The sequence below is a fragment of the Mytilus edulis genome, chromosome 12 (assembly GCF_963676685.1).
Source record: "Mytilus edulis chromosome 12, xbMytEdul2.2, whole genome shotgun sequence".
Taxonomy (NCBI): domain Eukaryota; kingdom Metazoa; phylum Mollusca; class Bivalvia; order Mytilida; family Mytilidae; genus Mytilus; species Mytilus edulis.
This window is the reverse complement of record NC_092355.1, coordinates 49,840,491-49,851,555: the sequence shown is the minus strand read 5'-3', so window position 1 is coordinate 49,851,555 and position 11,065 is coordinate 49,840,491. Positions and strand designations below refer to the sequence as shown.

Below are 11,065 nucleotides of genomic sequence, written 5' to 3'. Positions count from 1 at the left end.
GTAAACTTTGTAATCATATTACATAAACGGCTTGATAAATGAATTAGGTATTGACAATTCACTGGAAACTCAACAAATATCCCTAGGACACTTACTAAAGAGGAAATCCTGGATAATCATAGGTGTTTTCTATGTTCTTTTAGAATTTCTACCAAAGGTGAAGAACTGGATCTACCATCACTGCAGAGTATACCCAAACTACACAAGTGTCCTTACAAAAAAACGGTATATTGCTGGGTCTTCCAAGTGCTCCATGAAACCTCTTTTTAAACTATTTACATCAATGTAATCAGTAATCAAAGCCGGGCTACACAGTTATTGTGAAACTACCTATCTTAGAGGAAGCATGAATAAGATGTGGATACTAAACGATTCCGAAGATCTTTTAGAATACTACAATCTCTTTCATCTTGTAACAGTATTAAACCATTTGACTTTTCTATACTTTACACAAGTATAACCCATTCCAAACTAAATGACTAAAAGACATATTGAAAGGGTTGGTCCTGCTTTGTTTCCTACAAAGAATGGCAAACGTAGATACAATATGTTGTCTTAGGAATAAACCTAATTTTGTAAAAAATAACTCTGCTTCAAACAAAACTTTCTCTTTAACTGACGTTTGGAGGACGTGTTTTTTCAACAAACAATCGACATTCCCATGGACACCAACTGTGCACCTCATCTTGCTGACTTGTTTCTTTAATCATATGAGGCTGACTTCATACAGGAACTTCTTGAGACGAAAAAAAAACAATAAGTTAATAGCAGTATTCTCTAACTTTATCTTTCGCTATATAGATGATGTTCTTTCACTAATCAATTCAATATGGTGACTACGTTGAACACAGATATTCCATCATACTTGAGATAAAGCATACAACAGATACAGTTAAGTCTGCCTCATATTTTGACCTACATCTAGAAAATGACAATGAGGGTCGGTTGAAAACAAAACTTTACGACAAAAGAGACGATTTCAGCTTTCTAATTGTGAACTTCCCATTTATATGTAGCAACATTCAAGCAGCGCCTGCATATGGAGTATATATCTCTCAGTTGATACGATATTTCAGGGCTTATATTTCCTATTATGATTTTCTTGACGGTTGATTCTCACAAGGAAACTATTTAATCAAGAGTTCCAAGTGGTGAAGTTGAAATCATCCTTTCGTAAATTTTACGGACACCATCGCGAGTTGGTTGACCGTTATGGAATATCCGTTGCATAGATGATAGCGGATATGTTATCCCTTTTAAGAAAAGCAAACGTTTGACTTTTTTATTTTCAATTGAAGGATATAAAACTGGAATATTTTTTGGGGGATATCAGACTGCAATCAAACGCGACAAAAAAAGTAATATTATAAAAGTTGACACATGTTGTGCCATTTAAGTTTTATTGTGAAATAGAATACATATTTAGTCCTAAAATGCACCACAGGGATATAAATTAGAAGCCTTTTCTATTTATGTACTAGTTACTATGTAACTGTGGTTTTGATGAAAGTTGCATTTAACTGTTTTAGGATAATGTAAATGTTTTATTGTTTTTATCGGGAGCATTTCCATAAAGCAGTAATTTTGACGAAAATGAATTGTTTTTGGCTATGAACTTGCAGTTGACCAATTTGATAAAATACTTTATATATTTTGAAATTTTGAATTTCGGGGATAAGTAAATAAGTTAAATTGTTAGTAGCTCTATTAAAAAAGGGGACTAATAAGAATAGCACAGTTCATATAATGTCAACTTTGCCAGATTAAGTTGGAAACTTATTTTCTTGATAATTTGTTATTATTTCTGGAAATTTATCAACAGCTAACAGTATTCTATAAACGTTGTCAATACCGACGCACTGAATAATATAGATAGGTAGGTAGGTAGATTAATTAGAAACTTATTTTCTTGATAATTTGTTATTATTTCTGGAAATTTATCAACAGCTAACAGTATTCTATAAACGTTGTCAATACCGACGCACTGAATAATATAGATAGGTAGGTAGGTAGATTAATTAGATAGATAGATAGATAGATAGATAGATAGATAGATAGATAGATAGATAGATAGATAGATAGATAGATAGATAGATAGATAGATAGATAGATAGATAGATAGATAGATAGATAGATAGATAGATAGATAGATAGATAGATAGATAGATAGATAGATAGATAGATAGATAGATAGATAGATAGATAGATAGATAGATAGATAGATAGATAGATAGATAGATAGATAGATAGATAGATAGATAGATAGATAGATAGATAGATAGAGAGATAGAGAGAGAGAGAGAGAGAGAGAGAGAGAGAGAGAGAGAGAGAGAGAGAGAGAGAGAGAGAGAGAGAGAGAGAGAGAGAGAGAGAGAGAGAGAGAGAGAGAGAGAGAGAGATAGATAGATAGATAGATAGATAGATAGATAGATAGATAGAGAGATAGAGAGATAGATAGATAGATAGATAGATAGATAGATAGATAGATAGATAGATAGATAGATAGATAGATAGATAGATAGATAGATAGATAGATAGATAGATAGATAGATAGGTTGATAGGTAGGTAGGTAGGTAGGTAGGTAGGTAGGTAGGTCGGTCACAATCGAAGAAAAGAGGACGGAACTGTGGTTATAACTATTGAAAAATATATTGTATCCGTTTTCTTCTTTAAAACAGATATTCCATCACGTCACACGATTACGAAAATCAAAAACTTGATACGCATTAAATTTATTGCATATTCAATGTGCGCAATGAATATACAACTACAGATTTGTTTTGTTTCATTCCTTCACAAAAATAATATAAACAACAAACAATTGAAACTTGAAATTTGGCTGATTATTTGTCATGGCATTTATTCAACAATATTCAACAATATAGACCAAATAACAACCACCATCAACAAACTGGCCAACAAGTTAAAACTTGATGACAATTGGTCACTGAAAGTAAAACCAAAAGTAAATGCAAAACAATTTCTAGCTACTGGGCAGATCCATAACAGCCCAATAAACATTATTGTATATATATATATATATATATATATATATACACATAGATTGAAAGGGGGGCCTATATAAAATGTAAGTGTACTTGTATTGTTTAAATCTGTATTCTCATTGTTTGACCTCATGATGTAATTAATGAATCCAACGAATAAACTATAAATCAAAATCACTAAAGAAATTATGTTTTATTTGGCTGTAAATTTGTCATGGCATTTATTGCAAGAAAGAAACACAATCAACTTGTCAATCAAAACTTGATGACGATTGAATTACTGAAGGGCGATCCAGCAGTAACAAAGTTATATCAGGAGCCACTGGGTAGTCCATAGCAGCTTAAAATAAATTCCGCCTGTCCATTCACAATACAAAAAAGCTCCAAACTCAGTCTGTTATATATGCCATGACGCTGGTTCTATAATCATTCTTCCAAAACTGAAACGATAAATGAAAAGCAGCAGAAAATATTCATAATGGGGAAAAGGGAGGGCGGGTAAATTCTATAGCTTTGGTCAAGCTCCGTGTAAGGTTTGAATTCAAATGACCAAACCACACGAGGTAAATTGCACGGACTAACATTTCGCGGGCTAAACTAATTAGCATATTAAAGTGACCAGTATAAAATGAATCGAACACACCGTCAATTTAAATCAATAATAGGCATACCAAGTTATATAATTACAATAACTGAATTTAATTATTATTGAATTAAATTCTATTATTGTATATATATATATATATATATATATATATATACACATAGATTGAAAGGGGGGCCTATATAAAATGTAAGTGTACTTGTATTGTTTAAATCTGTATTCTCATTGTTTGACCTCATGATGTAATTAATGAATCCAACGAATAAACTATAAATCAAAATCACTAAAGAAATTATGTTTTATTTGGCTGTAAATTTGTCATGGCATTTATTGCAAGAAAGAAACACAATCAACTTGTCAATCAAAACTTGATGACGATTGAATTACTGAAGGGCGATCCAGCAGTAACAAAGTTATATCAGGAGCCACTGGGTAGTCCATAGCAGCTTAAAGTAAATTCCGCCAAAATTACAAGTTGAGAAACTAGTTGCACAACTTGTAATCCGCCATAAAATTTACCGCATGACAAATTTAACAGCAAGAATCAACATCAATCAACTTCAACATCATTATCCACTTCGATGTCATTATCAACTTCAACATCATAATCAATTTCAACATTAACAATATTAACAACATTATCAACTCAACATCATTATCAACTTCAACATTATTATCAACTTCAATATTACCAACTTCAACATTATTATCAACTTCAATATTATCAACTTCAATATTATCAACTTCAATATTATTATCAACTACAACATTATTATCAACTACAACATTATTATCAACTTCAATATTATCAACTTCAACATTATTATCAACTTCAACACAAACATCAAAAACTTCAACATCAACTTAAATTCAATACTTTGAACTTCATTAAATTGATATTCATGTGGCAAAATCAACATAAACTTCAGCTAAAGCAATACTGTCAACATCTAAGCTATGTTATTCATTGTAAGGGAAAACCAAACAATGTGGAAATATAAAGAAAATATATACATAACATTTTCAGAGCTCCTTGAATCTGATTTAGGAATACACCCAACTATCTCTAATCCGAACGATGCACCTATAAGCTTAATATGACAGCTCCTATGACAATAAAGAGCCAATTACCCAAATATCTTTCAGGTACCCTGAAATTAAGTGTTTCAACTATACAAGGTTTGTTCTTACATAACCTTTTTTAAAGTGTTTGAAAATGTCCATCGTCTTTGTGTCTCAGCAATGTAGTCCGACATCAACCGGACAGGACAAATTGAAGTAGTTTATTCTTTTCCAGAATTGTCGTTACTGAATTACCCAGCTGATCTGTTTTCTAAGAAGGAACTTTTATAATAAGTGACCCTGAATAAGCATCAAATTATATCGTGGATCGTTTTACAATAAGATTTTCATTAAAACTTGAATTTGCAATTTCTCCAAAACTAAGAAACCCAAAATTCTAGCTGAAAATGAAGCTTTGGATAAACATGTTTCATATACTGAATAACAAACTAAATTAAGCGCATCTAAAAGTCTAGTTAATATACCAATAGTAATAGGCTTACGACAGACGTGTCGCTTATGTCACTGAGCATCTTTTGAACAATAAAAGAATGAGTGTTGTCCAATAAACCATTGATCTTATGATTAAACCTAATGCCTGAAAGGTACGCATTCCCAGTGGAATAAGAATATTCATCCTTAAACATGTCAGCTACTATTAACTAAATGTGAAACGGGGCATGGCCATACGTCATACAGGTTTAGTTTATGTTTAAAGTTTTGAAATTAATTTAGTCCATTTGATACGTAAGCCAAGTATTTGAATAACTCTTGCACTACCGATAAAGAGATTTAAAACAGAACTCGACAACCACTTGTCACCCAAAATATAAGAAATGCCATTATAATTTCTAAAATTATTTTCCAAACACGTAGATTAGAAATAGGTCGATAATAAAAAGGCCCCGCAATTCTACCATTTTTCAATTCACTCATGATTTTTCCAAGCTAAATTTGGATCATGTAAAACAGACTTTAATGTTTTGCTTGTATGATGTGCTCGAAAACCATATTTAAAACCATTATATAATAAATTTGCCAACATTTTAACGGGGTAGTCAGTCAACATATTCCCTTAAACCGTAGTATTAACAGGGTACAACCAAAAATACCAAAAATCATACTGTGATTGCAAGCTGTAAACAAAATTATAAAATTTGAAATGATTAAATTGCATCCGTGGAACATTAGCCTGCTGACAGGGAAATCTTTTAAAATTATTTATCGAAAAACGAGTATTTGGGTTAAAATTTCCATGTGTATCCAAAAACCTGTTTGACTGCTCTAGCACTGGACTGATACCTTGGTGCAAAATTGTTTGCATCAGGTGCCCTAGGGTAGTTTTGATACCTAAGAGCAGAATAGTCTGAAGTTACAGAACTTCGAGGATTATTCTTGTTATATGAATAATTTGTACAGTACATCGAAGGATGGAACTGGCTACATCTTATACATGAATTCATGGCTATATACACAATTCATACGAGTACAAACGGCCTTAAAATTATAATCGTAGCAAGGACTAATAACTGTGTGAGAAGTATAAGAAGATGTCTGTGGAACATGATTTATGCCTACTGCAATAAACTGAAGCCATAGCTGCCCATCAATGACGTCCCATGCACGCATATGATCACGAGCTTTTCTAAATCGAAATTGCATGTCATTTATAAACGTTCTCAAAAGGTACACCCCCTTATAATCGTCATGTATAGCTAATCAATTCATTTGCCAATTCCGGGAATCTTTGCAATAAAATTTTCATATAATTTAAAAACCCTTCAGTGCACTCACCTAAGTTAGATAATGATTTACTTTTGAATATTTGTTTCTGTCAATTAAAATGTCTCCATCTTCATCAAAACCGAGCACTTTTTTCGGTTGATCAATATTTGAAACAAAATGTTTTTGTAAAGTAATTGTGCCAAATCAACATATTCTAAATTCCATATTTGGTTTATAATTTGTTGTGGTACAAACACATCAACATCATTACTAGTAGGTATAACTAAAATCTCACCGTTTTGTACAGAATTACGAGCTGTGGGCTGCCCTGGGTGTACACATCCCTGATCAGGAACTTGTTGTTCAGCGGGCTGCTGAGGAAGTTTGAAGTTCAAATGAGTTGTGGTTGTAGAATTGGCTGTAGTGGTACAAACGGCTGTTGTGGTAATAACTGCTGTTGTGGTTATAACTGATGTGGTGGTTATAACTGATGTGGTGGCAATAACTGATGTGGTGGCAATAACTGATGTGGTGGCATTAATGGCTGTTGTGGTGGCATTCATGGCTGTTGTGGTGGCATTAATGGCTGTTGTGGTGGCATTAATGGCTGTTGTTGTGGTATTAACGGCGGTTGTGGAATGGCTATATTTTGTCTTACAATTTCAGCTCTCTTTGGGCGAAGCCTTCTGTTTCCCGGTAGCTGTATTTGATTTTGCCTACGTACAGCACGGTTTGGCAGCACCCTCTCCCCTTTTCCTCTCGGCATACTGGCTTAAACAAATAATTACAATGTTAGTCAATGCATTAGTAAAATAGTATATCATTTGTCAATGTTACATCCCTTAATCAAACAATTGAATCAATATTGAAATACAAATATTTCAATTTTTACCATTGACTAATTAGTATTAAGATACAATGACAATAACCAAAGTAGAAAAAACCGCAAATGCTTGATTGTGGCTGTCTATGTCCAGTGGCAGATATTTCAAGTATATTCATAATGATAATATCATATTGATAACGAAAGTCATTAAAGAAAATAATTATTGTGTCTACCGAATATCAATTGAAGTGGCCTTCGTTAATGAGAAATATTCCTATCCTATAATCGACTATAATACATGAAAACTATGAAACAATTAAATCGAAAAGTATATATATTTAAATAGTCAACTAACATCCTTGATGGCTCGCAAAAGTTTACAAAAAGAAATGATTCATTAGGTACGGAAAGTGATTTTTTTTTTTAAATCAACTGCTCTAAGAAAACTTGACCTCATTTTAAAGGCATTGTGAAGACATTTTCAAAACAGTTTCACTTTTATCAATACACATAATAACAACGAAGAAATAGCAAATTTTCAAAATGGTAATTTTTCACTACTCTGGAAAAACTATTGCCTCTCTTTAAAAATTAATAAAATATATATATATTTTTTATATATTTTTTTTTTTTAATCATTTGGGTTATACACTGTAGCTTTTGTTTATTTTGCTTCTTTTACATCTTGTTAGTCAATTTCAATCCTCCATATTAAGTTTTTTGGTCAAAATAGAAGCTTAAAGCATGAAAATGTCAACCACTCTCATGAAATTCTATCGTCCAAAGTCACATAACATGACGATTTTTGTTTATTCCTTTTTTCAGAGCATCAGTTGGTATATTGAAAATGTAAAGTAAAACTTTATTAACATTTGAATGTAAAGAAACAAAATATGAAATATTACTCTTTATATACAAATGTATATGTTTGTGTGTGTGTATAAAAAAGATGTGGTATGATTGCCAATGAGACAACTCTCCACAAAAGACCAAATGATACAGAAATTAACAACTATAGGTCACCGTATAGCCTTCAACAATGGGCAAAACCCATACCGCATAGTCAGCTATAAAAGGCCCCGAAATGACAAATGTAAAACAATTCAAACGAGAAAACTAACTGCCTAATTTATGTACAAAAAATGAACGAAAACAAATATTTAACACATCTACAAACGAAAACCACTGAATTACAGGCTCCTGACTTTGGACAGGCACATACATACAGAATGTGGTGGGGTTAAACATGTTAGCAGGCGCCCAATCCCCCCTGACCTGTGACAGTACAACATAACAAACTATAAAAATCAGTTGTACCATGAGAGACAAGAAAAGTTTTGAAATATGTCATCTGTCTTTGTATTGTCATGATAGTTTAGAATGTTCCCTTTTCATTAACATTTAATGAAATATTCTTATTCTTATATAGCATGTATAGTGAATGCTTATAAATAAAGATAAACAACCTTTTAACAATTATTCTACTGGACTAAAATACCTGTTGCACTGAAAAACAATGAAAATAATATAACATTATTCTTATTCCAGAAATTTCAAACAAATAATTATATCAGATCACAATTAAAATACTTGTATGTATAAAAGTAAAGTAAATTCATATCTGTATATCAGTTACAATATTTATACAGTGAAATCTGTAAACCAATCTCATTCAGGACTGAAGTTCAAAATGAATTGAATGTGAATAGCATTCGTTGCCATACCTGGATTCATAGATTGTTTTCTTTAAGTCCAGTGGCACCTATTTCATGCATATTTAGGACTATAAAGAATTTATATATACATTTATGTTGAAATTAATATGTGGCTTACTCACCGGTTACTTCGCGCTGCAAGATTTGGATTTGGATTAAGAATAAATAACATGGTAAATGTTCATTAGCGTATTAAGACAGTTAAACAATTAGATACAACAACTCGCACAATAAGTATAACCATCTACTCAATTTACAAATATAAATATAAAATAATATCCAAGAAAAGATTGACAATTTACGCAATGATAGAATTTAAATTCAGTTATAACACCAAAGAAAAAGTTCACGACTATTTAAAGCATTTAACAAAGTTAAAATTATTTAAGAAAGAAAAACCAGATTAACAGTTTAAATTGTTGAGCTATTATTTTTTCATAAAATGTTGCTTAATTCTAAAACTAAAAAAAGAATACTCATCTTTTCTTCTGTGTTTTAAATTCTATAGCTTTGGTCAAGCTCCGTGTAAGGTTTGAATTCAAATGACCAAACCACACGAGGTAAATTGCACGGACTAACATTTCGCGGGCTAAACTAATTAGCATATTAAAGTGACCAGTATAAAATGAATCGAACACACCGTCAATTTAAATCAATAATAGGCATACCAAGTTATATAATTACAATAACTGAATTTAATTATTATTGAATTAAATTCTAATATTTGAAAATATCACTACCAATTAGATCAATTTGATGATGACATCCAACGCACTTTCCATATTGAAAGGAATGCCATGACGATAGACATTTTTTTTTAAATATTACTTCAAATTCCTTGAATTTTCAGATTTCATGAAATCTGCCGATTAATGTTAAAACGTCTGCCATTTTTGATGATACATGACAATCTAATTGGAATATTCAATACATTTGGATCTGTTCACCAAGTAATCTGAAAAATAAATTTAAAACAGCAGCAACTGTGTTTATTAAAAGGATGGAGGTTGGGTTGTGCAATCTTGTTGAAAAATAATCGTGGAATGAAATTGAGCGCGAACACGTGTTTATATATGACCAAAGTCCACGAGGCGCTTCAAAGCATATTCGTTCGTATGTTTAAATATATGGTAGTAAAGATTTAAATGGCAAACCGTAAATAATGGACTGACTGTACGTTCGAGACACAATAAACAAATAAATGTATTTTGAATGCAATAAATCAATTTAATTAGTATATCATTAATTTTTATTAATTCTAATTTTCTATAGCAGTATATCTTCTAATTTGATGGCTTATCGATAACCGATGGTGCTAATCTTGTGATTTGATAAAACATGAATGTATTCGCTGTTTACGTAATTACAAACGATTCAATCATTAAGATTTTGGATGAAAAGTAAAACAAGGCACATACTTAAAAAAAAGTGATTTCATTGTCCTCAATGCATGATATTGCTGTGAAACACAGAACATTTCGGTAACATTTCAAAAAATGTGTCCTGAAACATGCCTTGTTGGCACTTTGCAACTTACATTTTTTTTTCTTAATTTATCAGTTTTTTAAACGACATACACAGATATGAAGTCAGACTATAAGTAGGTCAAGAAACTGCAAACGTATTTTAAAAATAGTTGCAGATGAGAGCGGTCAAATACATGCTTCTGATAATTATTAACTAATGTAAATTAGTGTAAACTAAAGTTGAAACATAACGTGAATGTATAGCTTAGAAGAGCAACAATTATGGAAGCTTGTGATTGGGTTTTTTTTTCTGAATTAATGTAACAATAAGTAATATTATTAAAGACAGGCCGACGTCAACAAAGGGATATTGAAACCAGTAAATTGAAAACAATTTGCCAAGTTATGGTAAAACATAAAGAAACAACCAAAAGACATACAACACGATTCCTGCCAAACACTGAAGTTATCAGAAAGGTTAGCACATGTTACCCCTGTCGTATTGCTCATGTTATTACACATGTTATGATATGTCTTATTTCATAATGTCACATTCGGGAAAATAAAACATAATTGTGGCATCGACAATTCAAACATATGAATTGTTATCTGTGGAAATATATTCAATAACAGTTGAGTGAGTGTACGTGCAATTTATGAA

At 31.5% G+C, this 11,065-nt stretch overlaps 1 long non-coding RNA gene across 1 annotated transcript; it reads right to left on the bottom strand.

Annotated features, from left to right (window-relative positions):
- Positions 1 to 3,180: 3,180 nt before the first annotated feature.
- On the bottom strand, positions 3,181 to 9,663 carry LOC139498714 (uncharacterized). Its single transcript, XR_011657996.1, has 2 exons — positions 6,693 to 9,663; positions 3,181 to 4,943 (listed from the first exon to the last, which is right to left on the bottom strand). It is a non-coding gene; the product is annotated as an uncharacterized lncRNA (long non-coding RNA).
- Between the last annotated feature and the right edge of the window lie 1,402 nt (positions 9,664 to 11,065).